The sequence below is a fragment of the Manacus vitellinus genome, unplaced genomic scaffold, assembly GCF_001715985.3.
Source record: "Manacus vitellinus isolate BGI_N305 unplaced genomic scaffold, ASM171598v3 scaffold_29_pilon, whole genome shotgun sequence".
In the NCBI taxonomy this organism is placed as follows: Eukaryota; Metazoa; Chordata; class Aves; order Passeriformes; family Pipridae; genus Manacus; species Manacus vitellinus.
Window position 1 is genome coordinate 4,021,057 of NW_021940207.1, and position 17,495 is coordinate 4,038,551.

General features: G+C 47.0%; 2 long non-coding RNA genes across 2 annotated transcripts in view; one reads left to right on the forward strand and one right to left on the reverse strand.

Annotated features, from left to right (window-relative positions):
* Positions 1 to 10,602: 10,602 nt before the first annotated feature.
* LOC108640111 overlaps positions 10,603 to 17,495 on the reverse strand; it is an 84,866-nt gene continuing 77,973 nt past the window's right edge. Inside the window, exon 6 of the long non-coding RNA XR_001920939.1 lies at positions 10,603 to 10,954. This is a non-coding gene — a long non-coding RNA (uncharacterized LOC108640111). The remainder of the gene's footprint in view (positions 10,955 to 17,495) is intronic.
* Positions 10,823 to 13,079, forward strand: LOC108640112. The gene is made up of 3 exons (XR_001920940.2): positions 10,823 to 11,064; positions 11,733 to 11,798; positions 12,995 to 13,079. It is a non-coding gene; the product is annotated as an uncharacterized LOC108640112 (long non-coding RNA).

The window sequence follows — 17,495 nt, forward strand, 5'->3', positions numbered from 1 at the left end:
AGTTTCTCATGTCGTTGCCATGATTTCTGGCAGCCCAGCTCACCTCCTGTTGCCTTGGGAAGTTTGAGTCTCGTCTTGCCAGGTTGTGCTGGAGCAACTGAGTGAGGAAGGTCCTGAGCAACAGAGCCTGTGCTGGGTCCAAGCTCCCTTGCTCCATCCTCTCCTCTAGCATGTGAGTTTGGGGCTGGAGCTGCTGAGCAGTTGAATTGTTAACCTCTGACCTGTCTCCCCAGGGCTCCCTGCAGGGAGTTTGGGCCTTTTTCAGCCCACGAAACGTTGCCCAGGAGAGCTGGGTCCTTGCAGAGCTCATTTACAAACCCTCATGACAGGTTACTTCGCAGAGCAATCCTCTGCAGAGCTCTCTCTTCTGGGAACAAAACTCTTCCTGAGGACAGGTCTCCTGAGAGGGGCCTTGAGCTGGTACTGGGTTGTTGTTATCAAGCAGGGACAGTATTTTGCATAGAAAAACTTCCTCTAAGAGAGCTCAGACTTTCTGCAGCAGCATCTCCCAAAGGTGTTGGAGGCTCTGGTTTACCACTTCTCCTGTGTCATACTTCACGGGTAGGAGCCTGCATCCAGTCCCATGTGCAGTACCGTGGCAAATCCAGCACAAATAGCTAGAGACAGTGTTCGGAAATGTGTGTGTCTCTTACAGCAGCAGAGCAGGGAGCTGGCAATGGTTTGGCTGTCCCTGCCAGGCACCATTTTCTTCCTCCACAGCTGGCAAATACTTGGCACCTGCAGCTGCTTCCCGAGAGACTCCTAGGAGTGAAGGAGCTGTCGCCTGCTTGCAAAGCCCGGCATGGCAGATTTGTGGAACAAATCAGGATGAAAGTGCTGCATATGAGTAATTGGGTTTTAGAGATGCAGCTAAAGAAACCATGTACCCACCGTTGGGTACCACCTGTTATTGCTTTCCCCAGGCCATTTGTTTGGGCTCCACAGAGATGTGCTGGATACTTAGAAACTCTCAAGTTCTAAAACTTTCTGCTCATATCATGAGAATAATGAAAATCCAACTCGAGTGATGAGGTTCTCAAATTTAATCACTTTAAAACACATCGGCATTAATCCCAGGCCCCATGAATACTTTATGACATCAGATACGTGTTGACACTTTGAAGTCAGGTATTTTAAGGGATTGTTCAGGTCTTTTATAATTAAAAGGATTAAAAAATATAGGAATGTATTAATTTTTCTTCTAGTTTCTGTCTCCTCCTCCTCTGAACAAGCCAATGAAGTCATAAAAAGCAGGTGTAATGGAAAACAAACCCAGAAGTCTCCCTGCTGAGAAATGTTGCCGAGCAATGTTTTTTTTTATTTCAGCAGGAGGAAATGGTGACATCAAAATGATATTGTAACATAGTTGGCACTAAACAAGTATAAAGTGTTCTAGATGACAGCACATCATCTCACATGCCTTCTATGCTCTAGGTATTGAAAATAAACCACCTGACACGTAGACCATAAATATATTTCAGAGACTGAGTGAGATCCAGGAACACCAGATATTGCAGCTATCCTGGATGACTGGCTGCACTGAACTTCCCTCTCCCTGTGAGGCATTTCAGAAGCATCCCAGTGGTCCCAGTGGTGAAAACCCACATCCCAACCCAGGATGGAGCACCAAGTTTGTGGAAAAGGTTCTTGACCTTGTGCTGTCATCTACACTAGGGTTTTGCTGTGGCAATCATACCGTAGTTAGTCCCCTGGACATCCTCACCAGGAGGGAAAGGATGAGCCTGTGGGCTTGCTGAGCAACTGTCTCACTTGTTTGACATCCATTGGTGTCCCACCCATTGCTTAGGACATCTCCACCTGCCTCTCAGCTGCAGCTATGAGCCAGGTTCCAACTCCTGAGCTGTATTTTAACTTCTGTCCCTTGCTTTTCAGAGCCAGACCCTGGGCAGAACAGTTGATGTCCTTTGCATCCAGGGCCTATGGCCTTGGAATTGATTTTGTCAGACTGTACCATCCCCATGGGCCATGGAAAACAAGAGGGAAAAGGGAGGCAAGACTTGGACTCTGTCCTTTGGAGAAGATTTGATCAAACATCCTTCCACTTCCCAGACCCTTCATGTGGTGCCAGCAGCCTGGTTCCCAGGGCACAGAGCAGTAGCCTCTGACCACCTTCTTGTGCCAGCAGCTGAAAATGGTCACAGCAACATCAACAGCAGCATGCCACCACTCAGGTGCTGCATTTTGCTTCCTCATATGCACTTTACCCACCTATTCTCTGAGTCCTGCTTTAGGTACAAACTCTCCCTGCCAGGAAGTTTATTCAGCATGGCCAAGTGTTTGGCTCCCACAGGACTCGCAGTGAGACCAGCCAGAGGTGGTCATGCAATGATGACAGGGTCTGACAACAGTACAGGGAGAAGATTCAGTACTGGAGGAGGCCAGCTGAGGAATTTGTCTTGCATCATGACTGGAATCTGATTGAAATACCCAGGTGGTTTGGTTTGAGGTTACCTCTCTCCATCCCGCTGACCCCAACCCTCACCTCATTCCTTCCCACGTCAGAGCTCACTCAGTTCTTGCCAATCTCGTGTTCATCTTTTCACCACTGGTCCCCTGCTCCCGCTTGCTGTTCTGCAGGTCTTCCTTGCTGGGTCACCACTTGATTCCTCTGTTTGCACGGCAAGGACATGGGCTAGCCACACTTTCCTCTCCTCCTTCCCTTCTGCCCCTAGCAGGTTGGAGGGAACCAGCTGAGGAGGAACTAGGTAGCTCCCTCTTCAGCCTAGCAGAGCCGGCTGACTTCCTGCAATGTCCCTCTTTTTGGAAGGGACAGAGGAGTCGTCCTTGCTGTGTTTTGCCAGTTCCTAGGATAATGTACAGCATGACAAAGAGGAAAGAAACCCAACTGCTTATTTGTAGACTCCAGGACCTTCATGACTGACTCAATTTGGTCTTCGTGTTCAAGTGGGGAATGATTGAGCAAGAACTTGATTTTATCAGAAGGAGGTTGTCCATTCTCTATTCCAGCAGGGATTTCTCTGGTTATTATCTATTCACGCATTTAATTTCTTTAGAAACAGCATCTGTCCAAAAGCTCTGGGCAGTCTGCCATTCCTCTGATGTACAAAGTGTACTTGTTATTGAACCTGGGAATGCATTAGCTACTGATCAAGCCTTGGTCTTGCAATGCCTTTTCCATATGCTTAATGCTATATGTACAGGAGATATTCAGAGGAACAAAGCAAAGCTTGCTGTTTCTCTTTGTGTTGCTGGAGTTACACTGAGTCACATTCTGACCACTTTTAGATGCTGTTTCATTTTTCCCTTTTCCTGAAAGACGCAAGATCCCATCCCACACGGACATGTGGAATGCAATGATCCTTTCCTATTTGTGAAATTATGTTAAATAACTTGCGTTTTCAGCAGGTGTTACTCACTATTTAATTCTCTAGAAAGATATCAAGTAGAGTAATTCTTCTTAGTTGCAGTCATATGGTCTTGTTGTCACTCTCAGGAGGACTGGATGAGTCCACCAAGTGTCCCAGACTTGCACCTGGAGACTGATTTAAAACAAGCACTTGCCTCTGACTGCACAGATCACAGGTCAGTAGAGCTACTCAAGCACTTTACACAGCTCCAGTGAAGTGACATACAACCTCCTGCTATCACTTCCTGCACAAATGCAAACATTCCCCTTTGCACAAGTGTTTCTGACAGCAAAAGTATCCAGAAGAAAGAGGATTACAGAGGACCCTAAGTCTAGAAAAGGGCAATTTTCTTGGAAAAAATGCACAAATGCCTCTGGGAAAATTTCCAGCTGCAGTAACTACCAATAAAGACTATTTTATACCTTTGTGACCAACTGAACTTACGCAATCACTCTGCTTCTTACATAACGCTGGCAAAAAGCCACCCCCTCCCTGTTCTGGAAGAACCAAACTGGCGTGCTGGGAGAACATGATTGGAAAGGCTGGCCTGGGCCATTACTTTGCTGGAGCACTTAAAGGACATGTGGAATATACTCAAGGTGCCATGAAATAATAGCCCGTGTCAAACTAGTTCCAGGTCTCCTAATGAGCCTTGATCTGGCCACTGAACACACCTGTTCCCAAACTGGGGTGACATGTTGCTCCTTCTTTGGGAGAGCATGGGTGGACCCAGACATGTCCTCCTCTGCCCCACCCAGCTCAAGTGGGTGGGTGAATCCAAGAAGGAACCGTGGCAGGAATTAATCACGTGGGGAAACCTGTGATGTTGCCATCCTCCACCACCCTCACCAGTAGCTCGTTTGCAATCAGTCCCTGATGAGTAGCAAAGCGCACACCAGTTCCCTGGGTAGTACCAGTTCCACCTCCTAAGTAGAAAGGAAGTCTCCACTCCTGGTTAATGATGGGCCCTTCACCCCACTGCTGTAAGGACCCTGGTCAAAGTCACTGCTGCTGAGGATGTTCTCCCTCAGCTCATGTGGTTGAGTGAAATTTTGTGGGAAGGGGTAGCAGAGATGCTGTCATGCTTGGGTTTGATGGATGAGGAGAATTGCATTCCTGTGAGCAATGTTCCTTCTGGCCCTACTGTGGAAGCGTAAGGGAATACTGGGAGTTCAAAAATAAATGAAAAAGTGCAAAAGCTGCTAAGAACCTTTAATCCATTTTGTGGACATATAAAAAACCCCCAACCCTAAACCAGCTTCTGCAACTCCAGCAGCAAAGAGGAGCACAAGCATATGCAGCTGGGGACCATCACACTTTCCATTTGCCTCAGAGCTCTTTGTCTCATGATCACTTGGATCTAGTGCAAGGTCCATGGAGGGGTGGCCAGCGCTGAAGGGTGCCAGACCCTGTCACTGCCCACATCACCAGGGAGCAGAGTGTGCCAGGACCCCGCTGGGTGCAGAAGCCAGGGCGCAGTTTCAGTCTGTGCTGGAGTGAGTGCTTCGGTGTAAACACCCGGGGTGGGGAAGGCGTCTGGGCTGGGCAGGCTCAGACCTGTGCAGCACTGGCAGCCCAGATCATTCCGTGGGGTTTCTGATTTCAGGAGCAAAGGTGTTCTGAGAAAGCGCCCGCACTGGGCACAGCGAGCCAGCACCAGACTAGGCTGTGGTCATCTTCAGCCCCTTTCTTTGCCTCTCTGCAGCAGCTCTTCTGTTGTACAGATAGAGTTATGGGCATGGACTTTTAATAGAATAAATAGTTTGAGTAAAAATAAAATTATTGTGTGGTTATTGCCCTTTTAAATCTACTCATAAAGGGTTACAACAGGCAAGGAAGGAAATTACTGCTGACCTGCAGCTGGGCAGCTTCAGTGAGGGCTCCATCCAAGCTTGGCATTTCACACTTAGCTTTTCAAGGTGTCATCTCATGAAATTTTACAAGCTCAGTGGGAGCAGACGAGGTCAGCGCCTTAATGCGAAAGGAGCGCTGTGATGCCAGGAGTGGGTGTGCTGGTTTGGCGGGCAGTGCTCTTGCCCATGCCCACCATGCCATGCCATGCCATGCCATGCCATGCTGTGCCGTGCTGGGAGATCCACCTCTGGACTGGGGTCCTGATCACTTCTGTAGCTGCAGGTCTCGTGGCATTGGTTTTCAGGAGCATTCAGGCGGCAGCCACAGCAGCCAGGCCAGGCTACTAGTGGGTTGGAGACAGAAGGCCACCGAACAGGTTTGAAGGGATGAGGAAACATTTAGGTCATTTTTATCCAGAGCTCGTCTGCTATCTCTAAATCTTGCCAAGTGGGCACAACACCAGGAACAGGAGGTGAAGTGCAAGAAAAAAACAATGCCAGGCTTTTTTCTTTCTTTTTTTTTTCCTTCCACCTCCTTCTCCTCTCCCATGAGTTTCAGTGAGATTACACCAAACACAACACCTCTGAATGCACGTGGCACAATGGAGATGCAGGCGGGTTTAGGGGAAGGGAGCCAAACTGGCGACCCAACTAGTTTGGTGGAAATTAAACTCCACTGTTTAGAGATCAACCTGTCAGCACGCAATGAATAGTTCATCTCCATCAGCTTCCCCCCATGGGGTCTGCCCAGCTGCACTAATGGGGAAGACCACAGGGATGCGGGAAAGGTCTGACCCAGTCTTTACAGGGTAGAGCAAGGGCTGCACACAGAGGTTAAAGGGAAAGAGATCCAATTAAACTCCTATATTTTCCAGAACACAGTGTTTTTTGAGGACAGAGTGGGGTTATTTATTTTTACCCCTTCTCTTTTCTTCTCCTAACTCTGTAGCAATGTGGGCTGTACGCACAGTGTAGGATGTGAGCACATACTGTACATCTGAGGTGAGATGAAACACAAATATGCCTTTTCATAATAGCATTTACACCTGGAAGAGAAGACCGGTTTATTACCTTGGTAAACAAAAGTTAGAATTCAAGCAAAGTACAAACTTTGCCCCGGGCTATTCTGACAGCGCACCTTGTGTTTGTGAAGTGAACTCGGTTGCTAATGTGCAACGTGAAGCAACGGGGCCATTTCCAACCCTCCCCCATCCCCTCATCTAAGTCCCAGAGTTTAAAAGTTCATTATTTTTTGGGGGAGGGGGTGCCTTTAGGTACTGAAATGCACCCTGGCCTCTCCAGCTGAGATGGCCACTGCTGGTGGGGAGGACTGTGCATGGCATATCTCTGCTGTGCATCGGGTTTTCTCTCTTTCCGGAGAGGGTGAGGATTACAAGGTGTGTAGATTTAGCAATACATGTTGTGCTGAAATGAGACTTGTGCTGCAGGGACATGCTAATGGGAGAGAAATACCTAGAGTGCTTCTCTGCACATGGCAGCAATGCCAAATCCCAGCCTGGTACCTGGGAGGACCTGAGGACCAAGAACCTGGCTATACCTGGTAGTGTTGGTCTCAGACCTCCAACACTCCAGTGTTACAAGACCTGGAGAAGGCTCTGGACCACTTGGAAACAGTCCTATGTGGGGGGTTCATTGGCCTAAACTTGAAAGCCTTCATGGAACCAAATTTCACTCTGCAGCAATGAGATTAGCTCCCATATTGCACAAAAGAGCAAGCTCTGCCCTGTGCCCCAGTTTGCTTTGTTGCAGTCCACATAATTTGCCAGCTGGGCAGGGAGGAAGGGTATCCAGATAGATCCGAGACAAGCTGGAGCAGCAGGATGCGTCTGGCACCATGCTCTCAACCCATCAATCCTCAGCCATTTTTCTCCATGCCAGAAGACAGTTCCTGGACCAGGCATCAGGCTGGCTCTGGGCTGCCCTACTCTGTATCCTCATTAGGCAGAGCCATGTTCTAAAAGCAGAAAACTGCCAACTTTGCCTGAAAAGAAAGGATGAGCTTTCTGGGGTAAAATTCACAATCGTCCCCAAATTTCTAGCTTAAATATTTGACTAAGCAAAATTCCAAACTTTTGTTCAAGTTTGAGATGTCTATATGGTTTCACTCTCTTTTCATTGATGCTTTTATGTAATTCTGGTAAAAAAAGGGTAAGTGATTGCAGCCAAACAGTTTCAGAGAGCTGTTAGCTTCAGGATCTGCAGCTCATAGAAAAGACTGGATTTCTGGTGAGTCTGTTCTCTTGAAAAGTTTCTGAAGAATCCCCACTCCTGGGTGTTATTTCCTAAAATCTGAATTGCCCTCACAGGGCCTCCATGGGGCTGATGTGCCCAGTGTTGCAGTGAGGATGGAGACATGCCAAGGCAGTGGAGCTCTGCCTGCTGCCTGGCAGATGATGGTGTCCCCCGCAGTGGCATCTGCTGACCCAGCTCTGGAGGTCATTAGCAAGATGCGACGTATCTCACCAGGCCATGTATCTTATTGCAGGTCACTGCCTGCTTTTTCTGATGACTTAAACACTTTCATCACTCCATACAAGAGCTGCGCTGCCAAGGGGAGCTGAGCTTTGAAAAATCTTGCCCTTTCCTAGACCACAGTGTTTTTGCTGGTTGTTTTATTTAGCTCTGTTGACCCCAGAAACCTCCCGGGCCACTGTAACGAAACAAAACATCTCTGTTGACTAGATGCAACTGAGCTAGGAAATTCACTGGGTATTTATTCTCAGAGACCCGTGTCTCTGGCTATAAGAACTGATTTCTTATACTTTGTGTGAGCTCAGCTACCAGAGCATGGCATGCACATTGCAACTTATCTCTGCTGCAATCTCTTCAGGCTGCTGGAGGGGACCTTCTTGTGTTATGCTTTCAAGGGAAGAAAACCAGGACCCTGGATGATAAAAAATGACTCCTACAACCACATTTTTTTCTGAGTCATCGGCTGCTCTTTGTTTGCATGAAGTGGAACATCACCCTCCTGAAAGCAGTCACCACCACAAAAGGGCAGATCCATGAGAAGACCTCAGAAAACACACTGAATTCACTTAATATACGAAAGAAATTCTCAGTGGAGGCCAGCAGGGATATTTTAGGAAGTGCCCTCTGCTGAGGTGAGGGTTCTCTGGTGCCCAGGAAGTGGTGGAGGAGATGATGGAAAATAAATGCCTAATCAGCTCTCTGATAACAACTTCTGTTGACCTGCACAATTTACTGGATTACAAGATAAAGTCATGAGGGTTAAATTGAATCTGAATATAGCAACCACATTAATACAAGTGAGATTTCAATTTGTTGAATGATGACTTTGGCTATGTTTATTGCAAAGTCTTAAAAACTCTTGGAAGATGAGTATTTACAGAAATTGAATGCATTTCTGCATAGGATTTTTTTGACTACATCAAACATGCTTAAGTATATATTGTACAACTGTGAGAGTCTGTTCTGATCAGAGATACAAGATTCCCCAGTGCCGCTTCTGCAGCAGTGTGACATAACTTTGCCTGGCTGTTCTAGTCCCTTTACTTGAGTGATTAAAAACAAGACGAGGCAAAGCAATGAACATAGCCCAGGGAAAAATTCTGCCTGGCTCATGAGAGATTGCAAATGGACCTGCTAGATCACTTCCATCTCTAACTTCTTTAGATTCTGTCATGATTCTCTCAGGCATTTTGAAAAATATGCATGATTGTACACATGGATTTGCAACGGGTGCAGAGATAAATAGAGCTGTATGTAAACCTGTTTGAGAACAGCTCTGTGGGTTCTGGTCAGTGTTACACGTGGAGGCTTTGCCACATCTCCAGTTTTCACGTCTTTAAGCTAGACCAGAACAAGTCTTGTTAGTTATTAACATCTATTCCATCTCTTTGCATGTGATACCCACCATGGCCACGGGATTTACGACTGTCTCCCAGGGATCTCAGTGCTTCTGTTTGACCTAAGGTTTGCTTCTACAGCGTGCTTCCAGAAACCTCCAGCTGGAGACAACACAGTGACTGGAAGACCATCTTGTCTTTGTTGCCTGTGAGACATCACTGGAGTGGCAGAGCTACAGCTGTGCTCTAGACAAGATAAGTCATATCCTACTGATTGTTTTGGCATTTACAGCACTTGCACCAGCACTCTGGCTCAGCTCCAGCCACCTGCATGTGGCAATGAGACCAGCTCCATTCACTTGCATAAACACACCACACCTGTGCAACACTGCTAAACAGTTGCCCTGTGCATGAAGAAAGCATTTCATGGATCAGGGTGCAATGCACCTTTGTCCAGCATTCCCTAAGATGGATCTCTTCTGATGTTGCTCCTCCCTGATAAAAGTCAATAAAGAAAAGCTATCCAGGCATCTTAGACTTGGAATCATGAGCCCCAAGGGGTATGTATCCCTGTTATGAGCAAAGATGTGCCTGGGAACAGCTGTCTGTGCCCAAGGCTTACTCTGCATGAGGCTGGCATGTGCTTAGCTGCAGCCCAAATTTGCAGCTGAGCCATGTGACAGGCATCTTCTGCTTATGAAGGGCTGGCCATGGGTTGTCCACCTGTGGACAGAGCCATAACATGCTCCAATATGACTGTCTCCCCATGAACAAGAACTTGGCTTGCATTAAAGCCCCCAAAAGGTTGAAGCTCTGAAAGAATTGCAGAGATCTTCCAGACCCAAGTGAAGCCAGTGCCATGCCTGTGTATGAGGATTTATGATGCAAACAGTCCAGACAGCAGAGTCTGAGATTGCTCAATGATCAAGGCATGCACATCTTGGGAGTCTTTCAGGGACAGTGCTCAGTAAGGGACAAGGATCTTGATTTTGCACCTGCAATTGCATGTGCTAACCCTCCGACACAGAGGTGTGATCTTGCAGAGCTGGACTATGGACGTGAACTGAAATTGGGTTTATTTCCCCATATGCAGATGCCAATTTCAGGTGTGTCAGCTGTGCTCCTGCAAGTGGCTGAGACTCCCTGGGAAAATGGAAGAGAACACGGCAGCCTGTGGCAGTGAGAGGTGACAGGAAAGAGCTCAGTTCAAAGGCTTGAAATGCTCAGTTCAAAGACATTTTAACACTTCATAGCTACTTCCTCCTTGCTGTACTGTCTGCCCCTTAACTTTAACGTAATTGTCATGTTATATCTGTAGCAAACCTATTGTATAGAATGAGGCTTTTTAGCTGTTATTTACTAAATGTATCAACAATCAGCTTTGTCCTAAAGCATAAGACATTCCCACCAAACGGTTGCCTGCCTAAGCTAGTGTAAAATGTTGAGTAGCTGTTCAGTTTGCAATTCACTAAGTATTTCTTAAATACTGATAGAACAATAATAATAAATTTTGGGCTTTAAATTCTTCTTTTATTGAAGATCTTACAGCGTGTTACGGAAGGTAATTGTTAAGGTTTCACATCAAGATGGAGTTGGGCATCTGCTCCCTTACCAAAGTTGTCTCTTCCCAAAACACTGCTGTCCTCTTCCCACAGAGCCCCATTAGAATTTTGAGGGACATCCAAAGGCCTGGCTACCACAGTGACAACACAGAGGACCTGGCTGTGACTGTTCCCATGGGACACACAGCAGTTCTGTGCTGCTCCATGCTGGAGTTTGGCCAGGCTCATCAGCCCCACAGAATGCTTCTCTTCCCTTGTGCTTGGCCTTGGGATCCATGTCAGGAGCAAGATCAGATGGTCTTCAGACAAACCAAAAGATGCTGCAAGGGCAAAAAGGAGAAACATGTTCTCCATGTTTGCTAAGGCTCAGCAGCAAGCCCTGGGCTTATAGAGCAAGGGGAGGCTAACTCAGAGAGGAGGGAACAGCCAGGTGAGTGGTGCCCTGCCAGTGCAGTCTGGGAGCAGTAACAAATCTGTATGAGGAAATATCTAAGGAAAAGTTAGTCAGTGCCTTCTCCAAAGGGCCTAGGTAAGGTCCTCCCCAAGCCAGCCATGGGATGCTCAGATCTGGTGACCTGAGCCTGTTGTTGCCCAGCTTTGCATGCAGGACCACTGCTCATCCAGTGTTATTTATGGTGAACGGCTGAGCGCCCAACCATCTGGAGCCCAGCCCCACTAATCATGTTCTCTGCCAAAACAAATTGAACCTAATTGGTTGGAAAAGAAGGAGGGGGAGAAGCAATGACAACAAAATCAACAACAACAAAAACAAATACCCCAACTCACCCTGATTCTATACTAAAAACAAATCATTAAGTATTATCTAAAGTCAAATTGCACCAACTGTCTGACTGAGGCTGGTCCAAGTCTGGCCTTATCAGCATTCAGCACCACTGCCCCAGGATGGATGAGGAAACAGAACACCACTAAAGGGTAAGCCAGAGACAGAGAGCCCCTGTTCTTGTTTGTTCTGCAAGGCCCTTTATGTTCTTTTGGAAGATAGAAAAAGATATATCTGACTGAGAAACAGAACTTTTCCCTATCTTCGATCAACTGGCTAGAAGATGTCTCTTTTTCTCTCACTTCTGCTCTTTGCAGGCACTGCAGGAACTCACATCTCCTGGCATTGGGATTGGCATGGTGTTCAAGGCTGCTCGTCTGCAGGTCAGTTCTGGGCTTTTCTGTGAAAAAGTTACCCTGCAGCCTTCCTTCAGGCCCATCTCTTCTTCCATGGAGGAGCTCAGGGCCATCCCTTAGAGTCCGCTTTGGTACCAGGCAATTCATCACCTTGGGGTGATGCAAAGGGAGGAGAGCAGCCTGTGTGCCTGCACCTCATGGACCTCTCTGCCTTGTGGTCTTCTTCTGCCTCAGGAGTCTCCTTCTGTCTCCTGCTCTGGTGGCTTCTCGCACCACCTTGTCACCACGGGATCTGATCTTCCTCCAGTGTTAGGCGCGGTGACAGGGCTCACATCTGCTGCTTGTTTGTTCTCTCGCCCTCTCCCCGGGGGAGGATTGTGTGCAATGGACTGTTCTGTTTTGTTTTGTTTTCCCTGTGTGTGTATACACATTTTTATATATGTGTGTGTGGAAACATGGATATGGATACACGCGTGGATTTCTCAGCTTTCACCTTCCCTCCCATTCACAGATTAATACCTGAAGGCACACTGCCCTCTCCCCAGAAATAAGTGAGGCTGTTTGGGTGCACGGTCTCCCACTCCCAGTGTATTCCGTCCGGATCTGTGTTTTAAAGAATGCAAGCATGGAAAAAAACATCAAGGTGTTTTACGCTTACGAGCTGGGGGACTTGTTCTGGGATGGTACAATGGAACCATTCTCCTTCCCAGGCAGGATCTGTTTTCTGAAATGCAGTGTTTTCCCCTCAAAAATCTTTTCAGCAGAGGACTTTCTCAAGTGCCATTGAGATATAGAAGAAACATTGCCACCTGGGACCCTTCTCCTGGATGTGGTGTGTTTCCTTAAGCAAAAGTTTTCATTTCCCCTTTCAGGGCTGTGGCTCAGATGGAGTGGTAAGGTTGGGTATGGAGGGGTACATACCTACAGCTGTTCTGTTTCCCATGGGAAAGGCTTGCTGCTCCCACATGCACAGAGCTCCCCATGACCCATGGGTTTCTCCTCTGCAGATGCTTTTATGCTTGTAACTAGATGAGTACAGAGAGGGAAGTCCCAGCTGAAAACTATCAGATGGTTTTTTGCAGACTGATTTTCCCTATTCTTTCTTCTGTGTTTCAGAGGTGTGGAAATCCTCTGTACTCAGCTAGGAGGAACATCACTGATGTTTCAAACAGCAGTAATGGGAAGATAGAAATGCTTTGGATTTGTATTTTTTCTACCTACAGGCCAGTACTACCTTCCAGGCATGTGATGCATGGATAAATATGGGCTGTTTCACCAGAGAGACAGTACCCCAGACATTGTTGAGAAGGTGAGAGACGTTTCACCCATGCTTCTGAAAGCTCTTGGCCTCTTCTTCCTTTTTCAGTGGGGCTTAGCCATTGTTTATCTGGAAATGTGTACTTCTCTGTTCTCTGCGAGCCTTCTGCGCAGAGCTCTGTTCCAGTTTTTGCTTTTCCATTTTTGGTGCCATTTTCTTTGCCCCTATTCCAGCTGTAATGGGCCTCCCAGTTCCTGGTCACGCAGTATTTTACAATCCCCTCCAAAAACTACTCAGGCTTCATCCTCACAGTAGTGCCACTCCTTGGAGCTCCCTCTTCTTGCAGGCAGTTGTTGTCAAACTCCATGTGGGCTAGAACCCTCCTCCTAATTTTTAACCCAAATGTTCTCATACAGCAACTGATCCCTCATTTGTCCTCATACCAACAGGATCTTTTGGCTTGGATAGGTCTTCTCCCACCCCAGCCTCTGGTGTATTTACAGACAACAAAGTTATGCCCTCTCCTCCTTAGTTTTGCTAGACTAAACAAGCCAAACTCTCTTGAATGTGGGTGAGAAATACATTCCAGAGACCTACCGAACCTGGGACACTGACAGAAACAATTTCTGGGGGGCCATTTGGTGCCTTGCAATGCTTTTACTGTAAGCTGCTGGAAGCAGGGTGCTTGTCTGACTGCCAGAACAGTTTATCTTCCTCCTTCACTGTCTTTAGCCAGTTCCTCCATTGTGTCCTGCTGGACAGTTCCCCCATTCCCAACGCACTCATTTCAGCCCAGGGCTCACTCTTGGACCTCCACCCACTGGAAAGTTCTGCATCTGCCTGTCTGCCTAACTTCCTGCACTGGATTTTTGGATGGCAAAACTGTTCCTGTGGGTAAAAACATATTTGCTGTCCGGTTCAGTATCATGTGGGCTGACAGGCTGCAGAGCCATTTCACCCTCCTTCCTATTCCCTCATTCCAGTGGCCACATTAAAGCCTTGCACAGCCCCTGTGCTTCACTGTCACTGCTCTCTGGAGGAGGGGAGCTTTGTAATCAGTGGAGCTGGTCATTCTCTTGCACCTATGAATTTATTCAACCAGTTCCCAGAAAATGCCTGCTGCCTGGGGGATGTTTATGCTGCTTTCAGTGGATTGTTTTTTTTTTAACCGACGAAAGGATTGCCATCAGATTTTGAGCTGAAATGCACCCACCTGGGGGACCACTGGCCTCCCTGTGAAGACAAGGTTTCGGTCAGCTGCAGCTGCAGCGCTGTGGGCTGTGGTGCAGAGACCTGATGGCTGTCAGCGGCACGGAGGAGCAGCTGTGGTCAGCTTTCTCTTTTTGCGATTTCACCTTTTTCGGTATGACTTTTGGCCAGGTTTGAATCCCAGACCTGCAAGGCTCCTGCCACAGCCTGTGGGCAGCAGCTCGTAGAGCAGCACATTCATATCATGAAACCATACCAAGTGCTGCAATAGAACAGCCTCCCTGAGGGCTCTGCCTCCGTGTTTGTGTGTCTGTGCACACATATACTGGTGTTTCAAAATGCGATTTAAGAGCAGAACAAGTGAGGAGAGTTCGGTGGGGTAAAGAATGGAAAGGTAACAGTATAAATATAATGTGTTTCAAATCTAGGACCACCTTGCTTCATTTTAGGAAAGCCTTGAGAACAGTGTATTTCAGCTGCCACTTAATTTATATCTGCCAAAGAGTTGTACTTAATTTCAGAGACCACATTGTTCCTGCAGAGCACCAAAAGCACTTTACAGAAAGACAGCAAGCTGTTGAATCAGGTTTGAAGCCTGCAGCGGTATCCTTGAGACACTCTTTTTTTTGAGACAACCTTGGCCTAGACTATTTTAAAGTGGCGTGAAACTCAGATTGGTAATTTCTTTTCCCTAGCACAAAAGAGCTCTCTACAATAAAAATTTGAGGTGTACCTGAGAGAGAGAGAGCTCTGCCAGGCAGCCCATCCACAGCAGTGGGATCCTTCAGCCCACAATCCCTTCACTGAAATCAAGAACTAGGCACTGAGCCCAAGACTGCCCCAAGCAAATACCTATTCTTTCTCATCCATGGCCCAGGAGTAATAAAAACAAACCATACACAGCAGATTTTTTGTTGCCCAAGTGAAAAGCACAGAAGTAACATGGTGAGCAGGCTTCTGGGAGAGCCCAGGAGAGAATTAGACACTTCACACAGCTGCATATATAGGGCACTGAGATCCCTGGTGGTCATCCAGCACCTGAGTTCACTGTGACCATCAATTGCTTTAAACATTTTATGGAGAAGCCTGTTCTGCTCACGAGAACTTCAGAGCTGTAAGCCAGAGTCCCCTCCTGCTTCAGGATGCTGCAGTGTGAGCTCAATGGGTTTCTGACATCTGCATTGTGCATAACATGGCAGTTTCAGTTCACAGTGGCTTGGGCAATCACTTTCCATTGCCTTACCTTTATGCCCATTTGAGTTTTGCTTTCAGTTTAGGGTTCAGGCTCACTCAAATCTTTGAGGTGAAATGAGCTCAATAGAAAGTCGCATGAAAGAGGACACTACCCACATTTCCTTCAGCCTGGGCCTGTGAGAAATGTGCATGAAACTTTGAAATTGGAGGATGTTTCATGTTTTAAATAATATTGTAAACAAAAATACTAATCAAAACATGACACAGGAACTGATTTGAATGCATCCCTGCAATTCTTTAAAATATCTTGACTCCTTCCCTCTAAAGCTCCCACTGGATCCTCTGCATGGGCAGTATGACTGGTATGACTTTCTCTCAGGTTGTTTCCAACATTTCTTCTTTTAGTTTTCACTGCACCAGCAAATCATCTCTTCTGTTAGAACCAGATATCTCCATGATAGCCTGTGGGACTGTGGTGCGTTGACCTTGGCTGGATGCCAGGTGCCCACTCAGCCGCTCTGTCGCTCCCCTTCCCAGCTGGACAGGGCAGAGAGTAAGATGGAAAACAACTTGTGCGTTGGGATAAGGCAGTTTATTAAAGCAAAAGCAAAGCAAAAGCATGCACATGCAAAAGTGAAGCAAAAGATAACATGGTTTATTCTCTACTTCCCATGAGGGCTTCAGCACACATAATGGTCCCTCAGTGGGCAGCCATTGGAGACAATGAATGCCCCCCCTTCCTACTCCTTGCCTTAGCTTTTATATCTGAGCTGATGTCACATGGTATGGAATATCCCTTTGGTCAGTTTGGGTCAGCTGACCTACTTGGGTCCCCTCCCAGAATCCTGCCCTCGACTGAGGAAGGAATGTTACAGTGCTGGTGCTGTGCTCAGCAGTAACCAAAACACCGGTGTGTTATCAACATCCTTCTAGCTCCCAATGCAAAGCACAGCACTGGGAGGGCTGCTATGGGGAAATGGAGTCCATCTCAGCCAGACCCAATAGAGGGTTGAAGTCTGAAATGAAGTCATAATTTAGCTGCTGTGTAATTTCCATTTCTTCAGTATTTGTCTTGAGTGGTCCAGAAAACCTCAGATTTTCTTGCAGGCTTCCTACCTCTGCTCTACTTAATGCAGAAAATTCTGGAAATTCAGCTTAATAGCTTTATAACACATTGTTCACATTTTATCCCCAGTCTTCCAGCTCTCTCCTGGATGCCTCTTCATGGGATCCAGCTACAGTTCTAGACAGGAACTTGTGTGATCCAAAAATGTCGTGTACCTGCCCTTTAACAACACTGCTTCTTGACATGTTCTGCTTTCTAGAAGCAGGTTCATGCCCTGTGATTGTTAGATATATCACAGCAATGGGCCCACAGAATGATACAGTGGATGGATGACCTGCTGTGGCGACTCTGCAGTTTTAATTGGACTTTAGTAACTTTCAAGATAATTAAAATCCCTTCTGTGCAACCTTTACATGTTCTGGGTCACAGAGATTAAAACACAAGCCCACACATACCAGGGACAGACTTCTTGTTCTAATACGTTCTGAGCACAGTGAGACAGTTGTTCTGTACTGACTCAGAAGGAAAAACACACTCTATTGAATCAGCAACACCACTTCCTTCCTCTGCAGTTGTACCATTCACACACTCACTCTGCTCTTCGTGAGAGAACCAGCAAGAGCAGTCCTGAGGAGGAAAGGCTGAAGATGAAGAGAAAATGTAGCAAAAGAGATATAGGTAAAATACCCTGGATGGTGAAGGCAACCTTAATCCTCTTCAGCTGATGTCTGTGATTACTGTACTCTTTATTAAACAATGTAGCTTGGCTGGAATGTGTGTCACTGAACTTAACATCCTCCCAAGAGCTGAGGAAATGCATCATGTCACACTGCCAGGGCACGAGTGGTTGCTGTGGGGGCTGCTGTGGAGAAGGGTCTCTGACCCAAGGAAAAGGGAGCAGCTGCTCTTACTAGGCTATGCCATCTGATGACTCTTGCACCAGACACAGCTGCCTCGGGATGTTTTTCATGGCCTGTCACAACAACACGATAGTGGA